Source organism: Podarcis erhardii (genome assembly GCF_964252035.2).
Source record: "Podarcis erhardii genome assembly, chromosome: 13".
NCBI lineage: Eukaryota > Metazoa > Chordata > Lepidosauria > Squamata > Lacertidae > Podarcis > Podarcis erhardii.
The window spans coordinates 16,085,471-16,107,872 of record NC_138502.1 but is presented as its reverse complement, the minus strand read 5'-3'; the positions used below and the strand labels follow the sequence as shown (position 1 = coordinate 16,107,872).

At 42.5% G+C, this 22,402-nt stretch overlaps 1 protein-coding gene across 2 annotated transcripts in view; it reads left to right on the top strand.

Moving 5' to 3' along the window:
* LOC309327784 (netrin-1-like) overlaps nucleotides 1-22,402 on the top strand; it is a 59,861-nt gene that overhangs the window by 19,494 nt on the left and 17,965 nt on the right. The window contains exons 1-3 of one of the 2 annotated variants that reach the window (XM_081837281.1): nucleotides 55-958; nucleotides 2,007-2,112; nucleotides 5,400-5,636. The exons of the other annotated variant lie outside the window; for it this stretch is intronic. The gene's annotated coding sequence lies outside the window, so the exon portion shown is untranslated. Of the gene's footprint in view, nucleotides 1-54; nucleotides 959-2,006; nucleotides 2,113-5,399; nucleotides 5,637-22,402 lie in introns of those variants that run through there. 2 annotated transcript variants of the gene reach the window in all.

Genomic DNA, 22,402 nt, shown 5'->3' with positions numbered 1-22,402 from the left:
CACATCGGGGCCAAGGCTGAAAAGGCCCTGGAACTAGTTGAAACCAATCTGACGTCCTTGAGGCTCGGGATCTCCAAAGTGTTGTTATCAAGGAATTCTGGAACTTGTAGTTTACCCTTCACAGTTACAATTCCCGGAAACCCTTAATAACCTACAGGGCCCAGAATTCTTTGAAGGGGTGGGGAAGGTGTTTCAAATGTGCTTCGAAGATATCGTGTGTACGCAGCCTGAGGCTCATCCCCATAGCACCAATCCATAGTTTAGCATTTAAAATGGGCCTGGTTCAAAATGTGTGTCGGACTGCCCCCTTATTATAATGCTTCTCCCTCATCCCCCCTCCCCATTCCCAGCTGACCCTGAGGAGGTCAGTTCCCCAAAGGCCTCCTCTCTCTTCACTTTGCCCAACCCGACCCGCCACGCCTCATCATCTTGTAAATTCCTGGGCCGTGTCACCCTTTCATCGCATCTTGTATATCGGGGCTCTGGGACCACCTGGCCTTGTGGGGTCAGAATAACTGTGGTCACGGTCTGCTCTGCATTAATTAACCTTTGATCCTTAACGGGCACCCCGGGGGAGGAGAGGCGGGAGAGCCTCGTAAAAACAACAGGGAGATTAATGGCAAGCAAGCAATTTCACTTTCAAGACTTTGGGACAGCTGAGGGGGGCGGCGAAAGGAGCCCATCGGACGGGTATTGAGGGCGGGTGGAAAGGGGGCTTGTGCAGCAATCTGGGAACCGGGGAAACCTGTCAGGCTGTAATAGCAAGAAGAAACCCTGTGAGCAGGGTTGCCAACTGATGGAGGGGGAAGCAGCCTGGCCTGCTCCTGCGCCCTTGACGCCACTTTGATTTGCAGAAATCAGCAGAAGAAGCTTTTTTCTCAGCATCAGGATAAACTTTACCAACTGTGTGAAAAGCACAGCTGCAGAGGCCGGCTGGAAAGTTGGCAACCCCGATGCAGTGAGTCTAGATTACTGTACTTGGCTCCAGGGCATAGTTTTAGAATTTGATCTTAAATTGTACATTGCAGGCATGAAAACATCTGAAGATAATTGTATGTTGGGATTTATTTCTACTGAATCCATTAACTCAAATTATGCATTAATATTAGAAGCACAACATACATAGCTTCTTGGGCCCAAACCTAATTATTAATCACAGTGCTTTTATTCTTAAAAAATGTTTAGGGGTACTCTCATTTTCCTACTCATTTTGAAATACTGGCCCTCAATAAGGCCAGACTTAGATTCACAAAATGTTTAGGGGTATGCATACCCCTGCGTCCCTCCAGAAAAAAAGCACTGATTAATCATTAGCATTTTATTTGTGAGTTTTTCTGATATTTTCAAAGGCCTCTGTGCCATTTCCCTCTCACTTTCTAGTTTAGTTTTAATTGATCTGACAGCTATTTAATTGATAGTATGTTTCAGCAGAATCCTATACATGTTTTCTTTGAAATAAGCCCCTCCCCCACTATGGGGCTTCTTCTCTTGAGCATTTAGGATTAATATTGCATTGTTATTCAGGTGGTGTGTTTTTTTAATTCCTGCTTTTTCTGGTTGCAAATTCACTTTATCCCCTATAAAGTATTATCTTGTGCTATCAGCTGCTTAGATATGTTTAACCGATTATTTAATTTTAAATTTACTGAATGAAACCAAATAATTAAACGGGCATTACCAACATCTCAGTATAGTTTCTTTTTTAAGTATTTGAAAAGATGGGTTTAATAACTTTAGTAAGCAATTTAATAAGCAAAAGTGACACTTGGTATTAGGAATGTGGGAAAATGTCAGTTTCAGGTTCTCATTTTTCCAACAGTAAATTTAGTTCTCCACATTCTCATATCACACACACACACACACACACACACACACACACACACTTTGTGAAAATTCACAAGCTTTTCTCCTAATATGCACATTATTGCAAAGCAATTTTCTATCATGCACTCCATTTTTCTATGTTATTTTCACTTATATGTATTTATTTTTACACTTTGCCCTAGGGTATGCAATTACTTGGCTGGAGAACCGCGGTGCAAAATCCAGAGGCGTTTAAATGTTGAAGGATGCTGTTTCAGTTCATGAATTGTTTTGGAACATGAGAATTAGGTAAGTTCACCTTTAAACGCAAATTGAATAGCATTTCTCCCTCATTCCCACTTGATGGAAGGAAATTTCGCTTTGGGAGTCTTTAAGATTAATCTTCCCTATTAATGTCAGATAAAAAGAGGCAAACTGGATTTAAAACGAACAAAAAGAGGCAAACTGGATTTAAAACGAACAACTGGATTTAAAACGAACAAGTAAGAAGAGGCAAACTGGATTTAAAACTAACAAGGATTTAAATAAACAAGTGTTGTTTATTTAAGATACCGTAACTTACATCCTGTCTTTCTAGCTGAAAAATACTGTAGTCAAGGAGGCTGACAGGAAATTCATACAAGTCTTTTTAACAAAAAAGAACAATTATAAAGTCATGTTTTGGAACAGGCATTGGATGTGGCCCTCCAGCTGTTGGACTGCAACTCCCTTCATCCCTGACCACTGGCCATGCTAGCTGGGGCTGCTGGGAATTGGAGTCCAGCAGAATCTGGATGGCAACAGGTTTCTACATTCTTGCTATATGGAAGAGCAAGGTATTCCAGCACTGACCTCGGCCAGAAATTATCCACTTCACTTGCCTGTTGCTGTGGTTGCTAGAAGGAAATATGGACCAATTTCTCTCGATTATGACAACTAGGGATTGAAATCTCTGAATATATTTGTTCTGTGCTACCTGTGTCTCTTTTCATTCATAAATCCGTTTCATGTTATCTCCACATTAATCTGGAATTTTTTAAAAGATGCATGAAAATCCCAATTTAAATATGAATCTAAATTTGTATCCTTGAATAGGTTTTCTCAGAAAATGTATGTTGCAAAATAGATTTTCTCGCAAACTCCGCATATATTTAATCAAATGTAAACTTTGGGAAGTGGGAAACCCAAAGGATATCTGTTTTCTGATCCACTCATTAAAGCTTGGGAGGTGCAGTACAAGAATTCCTCAGGCATCCCTGATGACAACTATCTGCTTTGGATACAAAATGGAAGGAAAACCTCAAATAATAATAATAATAATAATAATAATAATAATAATAATAATAATAATAATTTATTATTTATAGCCTGCCCATCTGGCTGGGTTTCCCCAGCCACTCTGGGTGGCTCCCAACATAATATTAAACAGAATAAAACTTCAAACATTAAAAACTTCCCTAAACAGGGCTGCCTTCGGATGTCTTCTAAAAGTCAGGTAGAATCTCAGGTATGGATGTAATCCTCTGCATCCTAATTTGAGTGAATCCCACTGAAGTCAGTGATAATTATTTTAGAGCACCATTCGCCAACCCAGGGCTGGCCTGTTCATGAGGTGGAGTGAGGCTCAGACAAGCAGCAATGGTAGCAGTTTCCATGAGATTTCTCTAGAAACTGCCACTGCTGCTTCAAGGACAAGGCCACACAACGCAGCAGTGGCATCAGCAGAGTGACAGTACCTTCTGGTTTCACTTCAAGCAACAAAACGGGATGCACCAGCCTGTGCCCTCTATGTGTTTTAGACTACAACTCTAATCAGCGTCAGCCAGCACAGCCATGCTGCTTGGGGCTGATGGAAGTTGTAGTCCAAAACATCAGGAGAGCAGATCAGCAAAGGCTGTTATAGAGGGACATGCATGGGATCGGGGCTTCAGGTTTCTTTTTTCAGCATATTGGGCATAGGTGGATGGAACTGGTGTGTCTCTGTATGGACTGCTGCGACAGCTATTTATGACAGTCCTGTTTTTTAATCAGTGCTGGAGCAGTGGGGGATTGAAACTGTGTTTCAGACCTCAATTATTCTGCTGACTTAAAGCCTGCAAGTGTGTCTTTCTCACTTGTGCTATATTTTGGTTTTGCTTTCATGTAGCTTCATATTGGACGCTACTGCATTTTATTTATTTATTTTGAGATTTCAGGCCAATGGTACCCTTGAGCGGTGTGAAAAATATTTAAGAGATTGCGATTGCTCTCATTTCTTACTTAGAAAGTAAATGTTCCCATTAAAAAAATGGGTTTTATATTTGGTAATTCATTAACTCCACAGGCAATTATTTAGCTGCCACCATTTTGTTCCAAATACTGATTTACCCTACTATGATTATGCAACACTGGGTACATTTAGATAATGAATTTGATTTTTTAAAAAATGATTTTATATAGGTAAGTCCAGATGACCCTGGAGGCTGTTGGTAGGTACCTTTCCAGAGAAGGGAAATGTAGGATGGGGTGGAGTTTCAGATTGAAGGCGGTGCCTTTTCTAATTTGAAGCTCCACCCCATTACTCTGTACACTTGTCCTCTGAAATGGCACATGGTCATTTGGACTTACACACCTCAAATTAATAAAAACCGGACTTCAAATAATTCCACTGCAGCGGAGAGTGAGGCAATGTAGTTTTGGGTAGAAGGCAAACGGCTGTGGCAGAGAAACAGTGCTGAATGTGGCAAAAACAGGGTGGAACGAAAAAGGTTCCTTCGTACATCCTTAGCAACTATGCGACAGCACAAACCTGTGCATGTTTCTTTAGCAGTAAGTCCCAGTAATTCAGTAATTCAGCAGTAATTCAACGGGCCTCGTTCCCGTTGTCCCAGGTGAGCCGACACAGTATTGCCACCTCTCTTCCTCCCTGCAACCCCCATTTTATGCAGTTCCTCTTTCCTGACCTGCGGAATGGGAGCGGAAAGTCACATTCTCCAGCAAAAGCTGGATGAGTTGCTACACCATGCCCCCTTCCCATAGCCATCATCTCATAGCCGTCAGGCCCCTCCCAGATGACCTTTTTAATTACATTTGTGATGTTTGCGCTCATGATCTATCGGGATGGTCGTATACGATCCTGCTTTCGATACTGTTTGTGCCTGCCAAAGGTTTGGAGTGTCCACACGGCTTCATTTCCAACCAGCGCATATCCCGTCATGTGTTTGTCTGAGAAAGAGAGCATAACTCTCTTTGTCTCTCAACTTTTTCACATGTCTCCAACCTGGGTTTATTTCACGGTTCGTGGCAATGCATGGATCCATTTGCCTTATGCTCCCCTTTCTCATTCTCTCTCTCTCTCTCTTCTATGCCATCTGCCCACCTGTCTGCATGTGTTTGGGGATCTGTCTTCTCGGGGCGTTCCCCCCCCCCCCCTTGACACACTGTTTATCACTGTCAGAAGCCCACTCGCTCAGTCCAGTTCCATCAGGGAATGTAGCAACCACAGATCAAAGCCCCAGAGTTCTGGAAAGCTCTTTCACCACCAGTGGCTCATGGTTCCAGGCCTGGGTGAGAAACCTGAACATCCAGGCTTGCATAGCTCATTAATGCTTCAACAGATCATTGGAGGCTCTATTTCCCCTTCCCCATCAGTGGATCCAATCTGACTCCATGGGGCGACCGTCTGCCATTTACCCAAGGGCTTGTAAAACTCGCCAAACTTCCTCATAAACTCCCAGCAAAGAAGGTTTCATTTTTAAGAAACTCCAGCCCAGCTGATATCAGATTCCAGGAACCTCGGTGGAGAAGAGTGGTGGACGCGGTCTCCAGACACAAGCAATCGGGGGGGTAAAAAGGTTGGTTTGCTATCATCGCTGTATTGTGTCACTATGTTATTGTATCACATTGAGGGGTCCCCCCCCTGCATTCTTTTCCCTAATGCATGATAAATCCTAGCGCAAGCAGCATGCGCAGCCAAACCCGAAAAATGCGATCAGAGAAATATTTAAGGCAGCAAAGTCTGCAGCATTCGTGTGGATATGTTATCTGCATTATATCGGCCTTACCGATGTTTTGTGGAATAATGGGAGGTAGATAATACCCCAGCTACCAAATGCAACAGAATGCGGACGCGGTTATTGGAGATCGAGATGTGTGGCACCAGAAGCCTGCAGTGTTTATATTGCAGCATTATCCAAATGAAGCCGTAATATCTCAGCTGACGCAGGCAAGGAAAATTAGTCAGAGATTAGCCAAGCGATCGAGACAGCTAATGTGCCGGAGCTTAAATCGCTAAATATATCCATAGTTACAGCAGACCTTTGGTAATAAAATGTGTAATAGATGCCGGGAGATGTGACTGGTGTTGTAGCTAGCGGCTCATTAGTTGTTTATATGCCTGGGCTCAGTGACAGTTTTGTGGAGAACCAGGAGAGCTTTTTAAGGTTTCCTGAAATGTATTTTTTTTTGGGGGGGGGAGTTCCCCCAAGTGTTTGAATCTCAAAACTTGCAAATATTCCATCTCTTGTCCCTCCGTCTTCCTGAAATCCCGGGGAAATCTTGAGTTGTCCCAAGTGACATGTTGAAATTATTATGACCTTCCGTTTAATGTTTTGTTAGTTTATTACATTCACCGCAGCTCACAAAATGAACAGGAGCTGGGCTGAGTAGTCTGCTAGCATGAGCGATTGCTCTGGCTATGGCAGCTTTATGTTGATGTTAGCTAGCCAATTTCAGTGTAATGGATTCTATATTGCTTCAATACACACAAAAATATTTGTCGTTACATGTTATGCAGGGGTTGCAACTTATATATGCAGTAGCTTCCGCTATACATTTTGTGCGCCTTTGGAGAGAATTTGTTTTGAAATCATTGCGGTTTTTGAGGGTGAGGAGGAGAATCTCATCTAACCTATCTGTACACAGTTTGATTACATTAACAATTTGCTGAAAATCCATTACACAGCCATAACATATTCAAACTTGGAGCAGGCAAGTTTTCTTGTTGCTGACATTGGATCCTCACTAACATGGTGTTTGTTGAAAATGCACTGAGGAAAAAATACGTTTTAAAACTGTAAAGTTTCACCTCATTAAATTAAAATGGGTTTAAAACACCACCACATTACTGCTTTGCTGACCAGATATTGAATTGCTGTGAAATGGTTCTTCTTCATAACTTGTACAATTTGATTTTGGGTAAAATTTCCTACTCCACTTTAGCAACTTACATAGTGTGTATGATATCAGGTAGGCTTAGGTTTTTTTTTTAATGGTACAGAGGACAGATAGACTACCAATGCAATCCTATACTGTATATATACATGCTTAGAGTAAGTCCTACCAAGTTCAGTGGCACTTATTCCCAAGCAAGTGTTTACAAGATTTCAGCCTAAATGCCGCAGTTAATAAATTCTTCCAATTCTAGAAATGACCTTTCTGTTGCTAATAATAATAATATCATGAAGCAAGAGTTAAGGAGATGTATACACAATTCAGGGGCTCTTGGGGTGAACTTGAAGATTTACTTCAACATTCCCATCCAATATTAAATATACTTTTATTATATTAGGTGGAATATCCTAGTGGAGCTGAAAATGAAAGGCAAAATGATAATATTTCCATGGTGCCTGGCAGCCAGCATTCCCTAGTAAACTGTTTTGGAAACCTTCAAATCATGCATTTTCCTACAGCTTAGAAATGCTCATGTCCTGCTCATGTGAGATTTGTATTCTTTTTCTTTGGATCGTAAATATAGCTTCCCTTCCCAGCACTACCGGTATCTGCAGCGTTTCAAGGTTTAGCAAATGCAGGCAAAGTTCTTAAGAGAGGGTATTTGAAGGATCTGCTGGAGTATTAGGTACAAATTCAGCGCATCCCCTCCAACCACTAGACATGCTGAGAAAGCAGGCAGTTTAATTTATTTACTGTATTTTTCTTTTAACCTGCTTGTCAGGCAATTGTCATCTTCCGAAGCAGCTTACATCAATTGAAAAGAAAAGGGGGAAATGAGAGCCTGATCCTGCCATCCGACTTACGAACTAAAAAGGCAAGGCAGGCACAGAAGAGGAGCGGAGAGGAGGGGAAAGGTAGAAGGGAGAGACCAGTTTAACCAAGGCCAAAGAAAGTGCCTTGGTGAGCATTTAGACCCAGATCTAGCCATGCTCCTCTTCCCTTGCTGCTGTTCTTGCTTGAATGGTAGCTGGTGGCTCTTTTGGCCTATGGATGGGAACAGCATGTTCTTGCCTGCTTAGCAATCCCAGGGTAATAACTGTGCCTCTTAAACTGGTACAGCAGGAGAGAAGAATGCTCTAAGCAGAACGGATTACAAAGGGGAATTGATTGAATAAACCCCCTCCTCCTCAAGCTGCGAGGGCCAAGGACAAGTATGAGAGAACAGAGACGGTCCTGGTGGCAGGTGGAATTATATAAGTATGTTCTTTGGGCCCCAAGAACTGTAAACTTCTATACTGTACTGTATGTATTCCATTCAGCATATGTAGAAGATAAACGATGGAAAATCTGTTGCTCCACAGTACAGGAAACTTGTATCATCAATCATTGTGTCTGCTTGTTTGTGTGTGTTTTCGCACTTAAAGTTGAGGTGTGAGGATGGCAATTGATTTTCAGTGTCTATTTCTGTTTGCCTTTTAGACAGTAAGGGGTGCAGCTGATACCAAAATCATGCTCTTAAGTGCCGAAAAAGCAGTGGTGAGGGTTTGTGTTGTTCATGCTAGGCTTGGGTTTTCTCCTCCCTACAAAAGTTAATAAAAGAAAATCAAGCCTTCAGACATATTGGTCTGCCGCCTAACTTCCTTATTTACATACATATTCGGGAAAGGTTGTTATTTCCACCCCAGCTCTAAACATATTTACCTGTAAATGTCACATGAATTTCCATGAGATTTGTTTCTCAGAAGGTATATTTCAGATTGCCGTCTTCAGCTATTCCTGTCTCCTGCCAAGTTTTACCTAACCACCCGACAATAAAAGGAACTGTGTTTTCTCAGTTTCTCAGCATTGCAAAGCAGTAGGCAGTAGATTCAAGATTTATTTTGTATGTTTTTCTTTTAAAATCCTTCCCCCTAAAAGGCTTAGCGAGTGGATAATCTGTCATGGATTTTAAACCCATCCATTTCAGATGGGGAAGAAGGGTTGCTGTTTTTTAACTAAATGACTAATCTTCCAGAGTATATTTCTGATCCTGTTTTGTATATTTTATAGCATGCTCAACCTCATGAATCTTTCTAAAAATTTGTAAGGTGGAGGGACCACAAATGTTATCCTGCCCTACAAAAACACATTATTATACTTTAAAGATTATCCAAAGCAAACCACTGATGAAAACTCACAAATTCTGGGCACAGTCCAGACAAAGTGAATTTTTTTAAAAACGACTTGTGGATTTCAGAGAGAAGGGAGATTTACAGGGCAAGCGTATGCAAGATTACTCAGATGTATGCCCCACCATATTCAGCTGGGCTTGCTCCCAAGTTAATTGTGCATAGGATTTCAGCAGAGGGCTCCGCTTTTGATGGGTTCTGGCTCTCTGGTTTCAGGATAAAAGCTGGAACTCAATCCCAGGACAGAAGGAAGAGAAAACATTTGCCACTGCTGTCCCTTCGTTTTTAACAATTGTTGTCAATTTTGGATGGCATTCAACTAAGTATCACTCAGAGTAGACCCACTGAAATTAATAAACGTGGCCAAGTTAGGTTTATTCATTTCAGTGGGTCTCCCTTCAGTGAAACCTGATTGAATACTGGCCTATATTAACATTATAATCACTAATAATTTGACCCGTTGCTCAGTTAGTGAATTTTGAAATAATACTGCCAATAATATTTTATACAACTAGAAATTTGTATAAAATATAGAAATATTTTCTACAACTAGCAAACGCTTGGGAAATGAGGTGCTCTCCTTGAACGTGGTCCAAGGCCTTGACAGTACTTAGGTAGCAGGCTCTTTCTCAGAATTAGTCACAGGTGCAACACTTCACTAGAACGGGCCTTCCATTATTTAGAGGAACAAATCAGCATGCAAGAACAGCAGAGATTGCCAGCCAAAGGCAGAGATTGAAGAGCTACAAAACCCGAAACGTAGCCAGAGAGTCTGGGAAGAGGGGGTGGGGGGGAAACCCATTTGAAACATTCCGATTGTTCTCTCTGCTACCGGGATCTTTCGATCATCAATCATTTCTATTACCGCGGAAATGTAACACTGAAAATAATTGCATTATAACAACAATACAGAACTCTCTCAATCACAATATTTATTGTTCAGTGGAGAGAGAGGTACTGCAATCCTGCACGCTCTTACTAGAGCAGAGAGTTAGGGTGCTTCCAGATTACCCATTTGTCCTGATGCGTTTGCAGGCAAATTAGACGGTGTTGGCTATTTAATGAGCACCCACTCTTATCTGCTTGGCAGGCAGTTCGACAGCCTTTGCATTAAAGCAAGTGTCATCCCACACTTTCCAGTTCATTTTTCCCATCCAAAAGTCCAGTCTTTTGGAGAAGTGTTTATTCTTTTCCACCCAACAAGCAGCATAAATCAGCTTGGATTGTGCATCCTGAATTTGCCAGTTACGCGATTGAAGTCTCTACCCCAAAATAAAGATAGTCTGGAAGAAGAAGGCGGGTGTCCACTGGTGTGGGATTGGTGCTGCTTATGCATGCAATTTTTTGTGCAGCCTCCCATCTACACAACATTCTGTGTTGCTTCCAACAAAGTTTTACTCAGAGCAGAGGGAGAAATCCAACTCAGTTCACATTTAGAGACGAACAGTAGTGGAGCCATCTTTTTAGGAAAAAAACAACATAGCTGGAGTACAGCGTTTTTATGTTTTTTAAATGGTGCAGTGTGTTCTGTTTACCTTTAGGGCTCATACAGACTTCATTTTGTGCTGCATTTCTTGGCACAGATTTATGCTTTAAAGCGATTTTCTTTTTGCCCTGGTGCTTTCCCCTTGAAAACCTGCTCTTTCCCACTGAAACCCCAAATTGATGTTTGTTCCGATTGAATGTCAAAGAGCAGGAGTTCGCAGGCAAAACTCGGAGGCAAAAATGGTGCTCAGACATGGCTCTCTAGGGCATGGCTCTCTGCCTAGAAAGTGCTGCAAAAGGTGAGCCCTTGCTGGGTTTTTTAATGTGCCGGTTTAGCAATGCTTCCTCCCCCATTTTCAGACCTTTTGTTTTTCAGTTGGAAATTGATTAACGGAAAAATCTTACTTTTGCTTTACTGGAAGAATAATTCTTTTGTGCCCCGTGAAGTTAGTTATGTTGTGATGAGGACGGAATCTGTCAGTTTCAGTTTCTCTGAGCTTCTCATTTTCCTAGTCTTCAGTTCACCATATGAGAATTCATTATCACTTCCTCTGGCTCTAATACGGAATCCATATTTTACAGTGCAACCCTATACAGTGGTACCTCGGGTTACATATGCTTCAGGTTACATATGCTTCAGGTTACAGACTCCGCTAACCCAGAAATAATACCTCAGGTTAAGAACTTTGCTTCAGGATGAGAACAGAAATTGTGCGGCAGCGGCACGGCAGCAGCGGGAGGCCCCATTAGCTAAAGTGGTCTTCAGGTTAAGAACAGTTTCAGGTTAAGTACGGACCTCCGGAATGAAATTAAGTACTTAACCCGAGGTACCACTGTACAGATAGATGTACGTTCCTATGAGTTCAGTAGGGCTTACTCTCAAGTAGATGGGCAGTATATTGCAGCCTAGGTTACCTTTGAAATCATATTGTCAGAGTAACATCTTCATTTCTTGGTTAGTAAAAAGAAAAAAATTGCCTCTCCCCCGTCTCTTCAACCTGGACCCCAAATAGCAAGAAAAGGGCACAATGATTTATTTTTGAGATGTTACACACATCAAAGGTTTTCACACTGTCCCTTTCCTGAAATACATCTGCCACAATGTCTGGCAGTTGGCATTTCTAAATCTTGAACATGTTCTCAAGCCAAGCTGTGGTTTTCCACAAATCTGCTGAGTCAAAGGTTCAAAGGTAAAAAGAAAAAGAACAGAATGAGAACAGATGCCCCCCCCCAAAAAAAATCTCTCTTTTTTGCCTTGGATGAATTAACCTAAAATTATAGCTGCCCTGGTGTTTCTCTGCTCATGATACAATTTCTTCTTCTTCTTTGGCGACCACTTGTGGTCAAGTAAGATTGTCTTCCATGAACACGGTCTTAACAGTGAGTCCGTAAGTGACAGTGGAGGCCAATTCTGGATCCACACGTCCTTCCACAGTGGGGATATAGGTTTCTGGATGGGAGTTGATCATGGTGAGGGTTTGCCAAGCGTGCCTTCCTCTTAGCACGTTTCTCCCTTTCGTCCTGAGTTCGAGCGTCTTCATAGTCCATGACATCTTTGGTAAAGGCTGTTCTCCAGATGGAGCGCTCGCAGGCCAGTGTTTCCCAATTGTCAGTGTTTATACTACATTTTTAAAGGTTTGCCTTGGGGGAGTCTTTAAACCTTTTTTGTTGACCACCAGCATTACGCTTTCCATTTTTAATTACGCCAATAAGGAGTCCCGTTCCAGCCCCAGGCATTCACTGAATTCCCATGGTTATGACATGTTTAGTCCGAAAGGGTGTTTACACGGGTAGAAGTGAATCCCAACTTGGGGGAAATGTGGAATATAAATACATCAAACAAACAAACAAACAGACAAACATTCCCTCATTTCTGGCAGGAGACACTTGATTTAGAATGCTTCTATTTCCCCCAAAGTTTTCCCCAAAGTTCAGACTTGCAATGAGGAAAGTAATAGGGGAAGCATGGGGTGACCCTTGCTTTGACACAAGATCATCTAACTGTGCCTTTATGCTAATGTCTGAAGTGTTGAGGATTATATTTCAGTGTTATCTGAGGAAGTGGATTCTGGTTCATGAAAACTTTTGCCATAATAAATCTGTTCACCACAAGACTCTTTGTTGTTTTTACTGCAACAGACTGAATGTGGCTACTCTTCCAGAAAACAATTTTATTGTTTTTGGGGAGGTTCACACTGGACTAGCCGCAATCCTCTTTTTAATAAAATACTTTGTTCATTTAGAGTAGCAGCTGCAATATGATCTGAATATAATGCAAATGCAAGCCTTTATTGAGAGATGCACTCTGCAGGGAGACTCATGCTCTGGGAATGACAGAGAAATGTTTTGTAATCCAGGAAAGTCAAGTAAAGTGCAGATATTCCAGTCTAAAGCATGTTGTAATTCAGAAACTCCGTGGGATAGCTGCAGACTCTTGTCTGTGGTCCACACTGTTTAAAGAATCAGACACGCTTGGAAGAGACTCTGATTAAGCTAATCATTTAATCAGTGTCTAAGGGAGTTACTTGTTCCAGACTGAGGCCGGTGGTGGTTCTAATTAGAACTGGGCAAATAAATTCTGTAAATGAATCAAACATCTGGCTACTCCTACTAGCAGGGCATAACTAAGGTAGGGGCACAGAATCTGTCAGTTTTGGGTTCTCCCAATTCCTCATTTCCCCCATCTTTATTTCAGTTCTCTACATTTCCACATCAGTTTGTGATTTATATATTTTTTACGAATCCCTCAAGAAAATTCATCAGCACCCTAGTGCGAATTTCTCCTGGCATACACATGTTTGTATGCAGTTTTGCCTATGGTACACATTTTCCAAAGCAACTTCCCTGAATACAGTCATACTTTGGTTTTCGAACAGCTCAGTTCTCGTACATTTTGGCTCCCTAACGCCGCAAACCCAGAAGTGACTGTTCCGGTTTGTGAACTATTTTTGGAAGCCAAACGTCCGATGGGGCTTCCGCGACTTCCGATTGGCTGCAGGAGCTTCCCGCAACCAATCAGAAGCCGCGCTTTGGTTGCCGAACGTTTTGGAAATCAAACGTACTTCTGGAACGGATTCCGTTCAACTTCCAACAGTACGACAGTATAATGCATTTTTGCATAAGCTATTTTCACCAATATATGCAGTTTTATACACACTTTGCCCTAGTATATGCATTTCTGTCCATGTTACTTGGCTGGAGAACCCCATTGCAACATTCAGAAACAGGTGGATTTGAAAGAATGGCTGTGTTTCAGTTCTCAGTCTGGTTTGGAAAGTGAGAATTAGGTAGGTTTACCTATAAATGCAAACCGAATCGAATTTCTCTCCCATTCCTACTGGTGCCATTTTATCACATTCCCCACCTCTCCAGGGTTGCAAGAATCAAGTAATTTACCAACCTACTGTATTAGGTTTTTAAAATAAAAATCTCAGGACTGGAACTGGTTATTTTGTTAAAGAAACAAGCTATTTTGACTCAGGGTGGGATGGATTCAGAAATGCTGCAACTGTATCCTGCATTGCAGATCCTGCTCTGAGCAGGGGGGTGGGGGGGCCACGTTTCAACTTGATGGCCTCTGATGAACCTTCCAACTATGATTCTGGCAAGTATCCACGCCATTCATTTAAAACACCCTCCCAAAGAATTCTGGGAGCTGCAGCTTACATTTCAAGTACCCTCAACAAACTACAGTTCCCAGGATTCTTTGAAGGAAAGGCGTATGCTTTAAAGGTGCTTTACATTTATTTTATTTTTAACGATTTCAAAAGATTTATATGCCGCTTGGTTGTAATAAAACCTCAAGGCGGTTTACGAAAAGTATTTAAAAATCACATTATCGGTAAAAAAGCCGGCTAAAAACAACCATTTAAAGCATTCAGAAATAATTAAAATCAATGCTAAGCTTAAAAAAGATGAAAACACATGTCAGCGTTATACATGTACAGTCGTACCTCGGGTTGAAGTTGCTTCAGGTTGAGCGCTTTCAGGTTGCACTCCGTGGCGACCCGGAAGTAATGGAACACATTACTTCCGGGTTTCGCCACTCGCACATGTGCAGATGGTCAAAATGCCGTCACGTGCATGTGCAGAAGTGGCAAATCATGACCCGCACACGCGCAGATGCAGGTTGCATTCGCTTCAGGATGTGAACGGGGCTCCGGAACGGATCCCGTTCATATCCAGAGGTACCACTGTATAGTGTATATACACCTACAGTCGTACCTTGGATCTTGAACGCCTTGGCTCCCGAACAAGTCAATTCCTGAATGATCAAAACCCAGAAGTGAGTGTTCCAGTTTTCGAACATTCTTTTGGAAGCCGAATGTCCAACAGGGCTTCTGCCACGCTTTGGTTTCCGAATACTTAGGAAGTCGAATGGACTTCCAGAAAAGATTCCGTTCGACTTCCAAGGTACGACTGTACAAACATTATACAGGCCTGCCTAAACAACAGTGTTTTTAGCCGGTGCTGAAAAGAGTTCAGTGAAGGTGTCTGCCTGGTATTAGCAAGCAGGGAGATCCTAAGGGTGGGAGCCTCCACACTGAAGGACCAACTTCTTACAAATGCTGAGTGAATATTATGTTGCACCTATAACAGAGCCAGTTCCACAGAATGAGTGGGCCTATGAAGGGTGGCTGTGACCAAGGCCAGAGTGGGGCTGCTTTAGGATGACCTGAGTGTTTTGCATAAAGTTTTCAGGGAAGTTAGTTGACATTGACTGTTTTATTAAGCATTCTTTATTATTTATTTGCAGAGAGGTTAGCAGACATTGCGTCAAGCAATTATTCTTCCGCATCTCTCCATCACTTATCACAACTGGTCTGTTTTTTTTGGGGGGGGGCAGGTTTCTTGCCCAAGAGACCAAGGCAACTTAAACCACACAACCTGGATGTGTCTGCCGTCTGGAAGAAGGTACAGGGTTAGAAAGACTAGGACTAGCCGCCTGAGAAACAGTTTCTATCCAAATGCGATTTTGGCTTTAAACACAGTGTAAGGTAGTCTCTATGGGAGTATATTGTATTTAATTATGGAGTATCAGAGTTTTTAGGGGGTCAACCAGGCTGGGATAGCAGGCTTGTTGGTTTTTGAATGTCTGATATAGATTTTTTCAATTTCGTTGTTCTGTATGGGACAATGACAATAAAGATTCATATCGTATCGTATCGTGTGATTCCCACCTGAAAATAGTGACAGTCTTGGAAGCACCCTAGATTCCCAAATCTGGTGGGTGGGGGGAAGAGTGCTGCAGAGTAGCTCCTAAATTGACGAGAAGGCAATGAAAGTATTTATGGGGGGGGGCAGCCTGTGGTCAGTTAGTTCCAGGTTAGGGGCTGGATATCCAATGGCTGGAAAATTGCCATTCTCCCCGTTGAGGTATTACTTGACCCTGTCGAGAGCGGGGGCTTGTTTCCGGCAACACTTGGCCCCTCCTGGGTTTAATTTGGCATAGCAGCAAAAGGAGATGAAACGGAGATACGCCGTTGGGAGCCAAGAACCATATATCCTCAAACGAGGGGAGTTCACGCCAAAAATGCTGACATCATGGAAAAGGATGTCACACGAGAGCCGAAGCCTTGGGAGAAAGCAGGAGAGGGGAAGAGGCTGGCCTTTTGGCCAACAGGAAGCCCTGCTGCTTGACGTTTGTTTAAGTAAAGACACATGACAAAATAATGTATCCACCTAATCCTGGAAAAACCACATTTTGCTCTTCTGGGAGGGGGCGGGCTGAACTGGTAGCATGGAAGCCTCAGAAAGAGCAAGGGAGGGTAGCCAAAATTGGGGATTCTCCGTATCTCCCCACTGGAAAAACATCCAAAGAAGCCAAGGGGCTGTGAATGGTTACTGAGAGCTGGTGTCATTTGATGGACAGTGTGTTGGGCTTGACCTCCAGAGACTTACTAGACAGCTTTGAGCAAGTGACTCTCAGTCTCCAGCTGCCTTGTTCTCCAAAACTGCAATTCCGTGCAGACTACTTTTCACACAGCATCCAGGCAAGGTCATTATCAGCCCAAATGAATTCTGGAGTTTTCTGTGTTGTCCTCCTATGTTTGCTCAACGTGGCAATTGCACAACCAGCCCCATCTTGTCCGAACAAAGCAAGTGTCAATGAATTATTTTTTTTAAAAAAAAATAAACATATTTGATTGGTTTTTGCAAGGGCATGCATGACAAATGAATACATCAACATCTCACCCCCTCCCTTGACACTGAGGTTATTAAAAACACTTTCACATTTAATTAGACAGTTCCTGTTTGCAGATATCATCTGGTCGCTCATATTAGCCATTTCCAGACAACCTGTTTATTGTGCATTCCTTCCTGATTGTTTACACAAAATACTGGGGGTGGGATAGATGGCATCAGTTATTTATTGTGCAGCTGTTCTTATTTGTTTGTGGGAAAGTTATATTTCATTGCATCAAGTAATTGTTACCCAACAGTTCCTCATCACTTTATTTATTGCCAAAAACACGATTTGGGGGGGAAGCAGTATTGTTTGCATGACAACTCCCAATCAACTTTAACTGCCTAACTTGAATTAGCTGGTATGTGAATGAAGCCTACATGAAAATATTGGTAGCCTGGAAGGAGCCATTGCATCATCAGGAAACAATAAAATAGTCTGGACCTACAAGAAGGAAACTTTTAATTAACAATTCCAAGGACCTTTGCTGAATGGGAACATTATCAGAGGATCTTGGTCATGGGGAAGGCCATTTCTGGATAATATATATTATGTGTGGAACTTCTGTTCAGCTTCGGCTTCCAGATAATTGCAGAAATGCAGGGCCTTAGCAGCACTAGAGGACCTCAGCAACACATAGAAGCAACCCCAGTTGCCCTGTGGAAATAGCAATCTCCTAGCTCACATAGATGCTTTCAGGCTGATTGACCCAACAGAGGTTAAAGAAAGTTCTTTAGAATGATAATAGGAATCTGAGCACAAAATCTGAAAAGTGCTTCACGGGGAACATGCAGAAGCTGTGTTTCTTTGCATTAGAAATATGCAACATAGAGTGCGATTGTAAAGGTGGTGTTGATGAATAGATTGGCTTTAATAGTTGCACCAAAAAACCACACCAAAGCCCACTGTGAGGTTTTCAGTACCGCTGAATAGAAATCTACAAGGAGATTGCCCAGGAAATACATTGAAATTCTTCTCGCCGAAGGAGGCATGCCAGGTTATTTGTATATCATAGCAGCAGCTTTAAAGGTTCTTTCTCCCCACTTCGGGTTTAGCAGGAGGCAAGATATCAAGGTGGGGAGACAGGAGGTTTCATAGCAAATTTCATCAGAGTACTTGGATACCCTGAAGATTAACCTGGGGAGAAAGGAATTATGTTAAAACAACTTCCACACCATACATGTCTCTCCCCCCCCCCAAAGAAAAATCCTGAATGCTGTAGTTTAAGGGTGCTGGGAATTGTAGCTCTGTGAAGGGTAATCTACAGTTCCCAGGATTCTTTGAGGGCAGCCAAGTGCTTTAGAATATATGGATGAGATTATTGTGGTGACTTTTAAAAAAATCACTTCCCCTGTTTCAAGTGTTCAAAGTATGAGTTGCCATTGCTTATGTCGCCAAAGAGGGAGGCATCAGCAGGCTTGAAAGCTGCCTCATATGGAGTCAGACTGCTGGTGCATTTAGCTTGGTTTGGGGCAGCCGGTGTGCCAGGGTGGACTTTGGTAATCTTTAGTAATATGGCGCCTTGGGTGAGGCCAAATTCGGCTCCCCCAAATGGATCTTCTCAGTTATGGATCCTCTCAATTTTGCGCCACCTCGGCTTGCTGCCCTGTGCGGGTGAACCATGCACACTGCTCTAAATTTGGTGCATCTTCAGAGATGTAGAACAACAACTCCCATCAGCCCCAGCCAAAATGGCCAATGGTCAGGAGTGTTGGAAGCTGTAGTCAAGGAACATTGGAAGGCGCCATGATAGCAGCCAGGGCAAAATCAGCCCTAGCTAGAGATGGAGAAGATTTAACTTCCAAAGACCTTCTGCAGGCAAAGTATGTGGTATCCAGATTTACATATAAGCTAAACAAGCTATAGTTTAGGGCCCCATTCTCTTGGGCACCCCCCAAAAAATTAAAGGGGGGAAAACTGGATGTACATTTCCAAAAATATAAGATAAAAAAACCCAAATAAAATAAAACCCACATACAGCAACAGTGTTTTGTTTCGTGTTGTGTTGGCTCCTATGATGTAAGTAATGGGCCCCGCCTGCTAGCCTGCTCCCTAAAATATCACTGCTTTATTCATTTCTATATATAGGGTGCCTGCATTCTGCATGGGGACACGGGTGGCGCTGTGGGTAAAACCGCAGTGCCTAGGACTTGCTAATCGTATGGTCGGCGGTTCGAATCCCCGCAGCGGGGTGAGCTCCCGTCGTTCGGTCCCAGCTCCTGCCCACCTAGCAGTTCAAAAGCACCCCTAAGTGCAAGTAGATAAATAGGTACGCTTTATAGCGGGAAGGTAAACGACATTTCCATGTGCGGCACTGGTGCTGGCTCACCAGTGCAGCTTCGTCACGCTGGCCATGTGACCTGGAAGTGTCTTCGGATGGCGATGGCTCCCGGCCTCTTGAATGAGATGAGCGCGCAACCCTAGAGTCGGACACGACTGGCCCGTGCGGGCAGGGGTACCTTTACCTTTACCTTTTACATTCTGCATGGCCTGGTTGCATGGCAACATGTGCAAATGGCTTTAGATACCTATTAGGTCCATGAATTACCATACAGCATATATTCAAGACAAAAGAACAGTGACAATTTGTCGTTGACAAAGGACAACTGGACATATAAAGGGCCCCATTACCTTCAGTAGCTTAGGGCCTCATCAAACCTAAATCCAGCCCTGGGTATGCCCCCTCAGCCCTTCCCATGCAGTTTAAAAGGCCGGGAAAGTTTTGATGGAGCTTCCCTTCCCACAGACTTTTCTAAATGGCACCTCTGCTACCCTGGATCTATTTGTGAGCTGAAGCCGTCAGCCATCACACCCTGCATGCTTGGAGAAGGTGATGCAACATATGTGTAACGAATTAGTACAGAGCCAGGCCTGTGTACAAAAATGGATGGAGGAGGGGGGTGGCAGTCATGTGGATAGTTGGGGGGGGCACTTTTAGCTATGATTTATGCTTCCCGTACCCCCTCCTGGGGTGGCAATGTCTCCAACCACCTGGCCTCTGGGATGCGAAAGAAGTGTCAAAGTGTAAAATCTAATAAACATGTGAGGGGCGGATCAACCCCTCCAACTCACATCGTAGAGCTAGGAGAATTGAATTTCTTATTTCAGTATAACCCCCCACCTCAGCTTTATCTAAGTTTGCTTTAAGCACTGTGCTGTTGATGTGTCAATCTCTAAAGCAGGATGAGTCCCCAAAACACCCCGATTAATTTTTTGGCTGTGTTTACATAACTGCACTGGCTTAAAACATAGCAAGGTTGTGTTTTTTCTCTCTCTTTTTAAAAATAATATGTATTAAAGTTTTAAAGGTTACAGAAAGAAAAAGTAAAAATACCACATTAAACAAAAATAAAACAACACATCACAATGTGAAAAAACAGAGAAATAAAATCCATTAAACAAAAACGAAGAAACAAAAACAAAAAACAAAGAAAAATACAGCAAATCTTCTCATTACTTATCTTTCATTAGCTTATTTCCTTGACCTCCTCACACCTCCCTTTTTTGTATTCTAGATCAATTATCCATTTCAGCAAATCCTTTCCCTCTTTTAAAATTTTAGTCCTGTAATTTATCTTAATATAATGTAACTTTACTTTTCCTTCTTTCACCAATTAACAGTCAGTTATTCCCAACTCCTTTATATCATTCCTGCTAAAATCATATAATATCATTCCAACATCCTTCTAACAGTTATTAATTTTACAATATTTCTGTAGATAGTCTTTAAATTTCTTCCAATCTTCCTCCATGTTGTGTTTTTTTTTCTCAGTTCGAACTGGAGCTGTTTTATTATTTTAATAATAATTTTTATCATTTATACCACGCCCATTTGTCTGGGTTTCCCCAGCTACTCTGGGAGGCTTACAACATATCTGAAAACATCAAGCATTTAAAAACCTCCTGATACAGGGTTGCCTTTAGAGGTCTTCTAAAAGTCGTGTAATTCTTTATCTCCTTGACATCTGGAGGGTGGGCATTCCACAGGGAAGGTGCCAGTACCGAGATGGCCCTCTGCCTGGTTTAGTTTGGGGAACACCTCGGAATGCAGTACTTCATAAGAAATTATTGGATAGATGTGGATTATGGCTAAAGTTGTGTGACTTAGGGAAAGAAGATAGATAATTCTCTTTCTCCCCACATACGAGAAGATACGGGGTGAGGGCAGCAGCAGCGAAAGTATTTTTTATCTTGCACGGTGATAGAGTTTGAGCCATCTCTTACATCTTCCCCCAAACCCTTTGGGAAGGGCCTGTTTCTCCCAGTCTGTGGGGGAAAGTGCCCCACGCAGGGACTAAGATCTCTTCCACAGCCAGAACTTGAAAGGAAATTCATTCATTCCCAAGGAGGAAAAAAGAAAGCTATAGTGTAAGGGAGCATGAAATAAAGCAGTTTCAAATGCCAAAGTCCCTTGAATCAACACTACTAACAGAAATGGAAATCTACTTGCTGGTGGTGGGATGGAGATCTTTTAAATGAGTTATTTTCTAAGAGAGAGAAGTTATAGGGGTTCATGTCAAACGAGGATCTGCCATGAAAATTACAAGTTGACGTTAGGGCAGTCACTCTCACTCTCTGTTGCAGATGAATTCACCTCACAGGCTTGCTGTGATTATAAAATTGAGGGGTGTGTGTGTGTGTGTGTGTGTGTGTGTGTATGGTATATATGCCTCCTTGAAGGAAAGTTGAACTATAAATTTGGAGCCTTTCTAAAAGTTGTGCCTTCTCCCTCACCTGTTGTTTAGGTTTGCATGAACTTTCACGGTTACAGAGTGGTGTGCAAATAGTGCTCTGTACATGCTCAGTGTCTCTTTCATCCTCATTATTGCATCATGTGTCTCCAGACTGAGCCTTTGCAAAGAGTTTCATGTTTGGAACACTACCTTTGAAAACAGCTTGGGGGCTAAATTCTTGGGGGCGGTTGCTTGAATGACTGCCCTGGAGCAGCGCTCCGGCCTCTTGAGTTAAAACCAAACAAGGAAGGCTTTCCAAAACATATGTGCGCAGATCAGCTTTTATCTGGGTGGTTTCCAGGAGATGCCAGAAATGCTCCTTTGGTTCCTTTGGTTGCTCCTTTGTATTGAGCCAAGGCAGGCTGCACCCGTTTGGTTGTGTGAATTGAGTTGGAGCCCAATTTGAGAAGAGCGTTTACCATGGCCCGTTTCCATTCTATACCCACGGCCTTCCTGCAGGGGATTTACTCTAAGACCCCTATTACTCAGCGTCTATGTCCATGCACAATGAATGAAGTTGAGGACTTCATACATTTCTTTTTCTACTGCCCTATTTATGAGCTAATAAGAACTAAGCTCCTCCACTTGATCCCGTCCACCATCACATCCAAGGAAGACTGTTTGAAATCGCTTCTTGTGGACGCAAATCCCCAAGTTACACGTGGGGTGGCAATCTTTATAGTGCAGGCCTTGAAACTCAGGGCTACTCTGACGGGGTAGTGTGTCCTAGACCTGGTCCTGTCTTAATTCTTTTATTACCTTTTTAACCTAATGTCCCGAGCCTATTTGGGGGGCATTATATGCTTTATATACATTCGCATTCTAGATTCCCGGCGCTGGCAACTAAATCTTTACATTATTGTCTTAGGGTAATT